The following is a 699-nucleotide window of genomic DNA, read 5'->3' as shown; positions in this document are numbered from 1 at the left end:
GTTTATTAATTAGTTTTTTTACCTTGAATTGAATATGGGTTATCCAGAACTGAATATAAAAAATAAAAGGTAGGGCTCAGCGGATTCTTCGGGACTTCTGAACTATATATATGTATATATATATATATAAAGTGTAAAATTTGATTTTCGTAGAACAGTGCTCAATACATCAGAGTAGAGCGAAGTATACAATGTGGGAGGAAAAACACAAATACACTACAAGTTCATCCCTACAAGCCTGTTTCGTGGTTGCCCACTCATCAGGGGATTTAATAAGAACAATCTTTACCACCGTTTATATACAATATAATTTACATAATATATGCAGCGCGAAATTTAACGGGTTAGTTGTTTCGTAGGAGGGCTTTGTTTCTGTGGCGGCAAGATGATACGAGTTCATTACGTTTGTTAAGTGTTGATAGCTCGGGTTGGCAGATGATAAGGAATTTTTCTTTAAGGCAAAGGTTACATCTTTTGCTTGAGCTGTTATACGGCGAGTGTGAGGAGAGAATGCGCCAGGAAATAAAGTGTTCGATGTCATTGTCTTTGAGGCTCCAGATGTGCTTGCTGAGTTCGGTCGAGTTTCTGTGTTTAGCGTGGCGGAATGATGCGGTGTGGTTTCTGTATCTAGTTTTTTACTTTTTCGTATAATATATCTAGACCAAGCAGGCACTAGCCTGAAATAAAGATGAAGAAATG

The sequence above is a fragment of the Orbicella faveolata genome, unplaced genomic scaffold (assembly GCF_042242905.1).
Source record: "Orbicella faveolata isolate gen_17 unplaced genomic scaffold, um_ofav_v1 contig_36, whole genome shotgun sequence".
Taxonomy (NCBI): Eukaryota; Metazoa; Cnidaria; class Anthozoa; order Scleractinia; family Merulinidae; genus Orbicella; species Orbicella faveolata.
Note: the sequence above shows the minus strand (reverse complement) of the source record.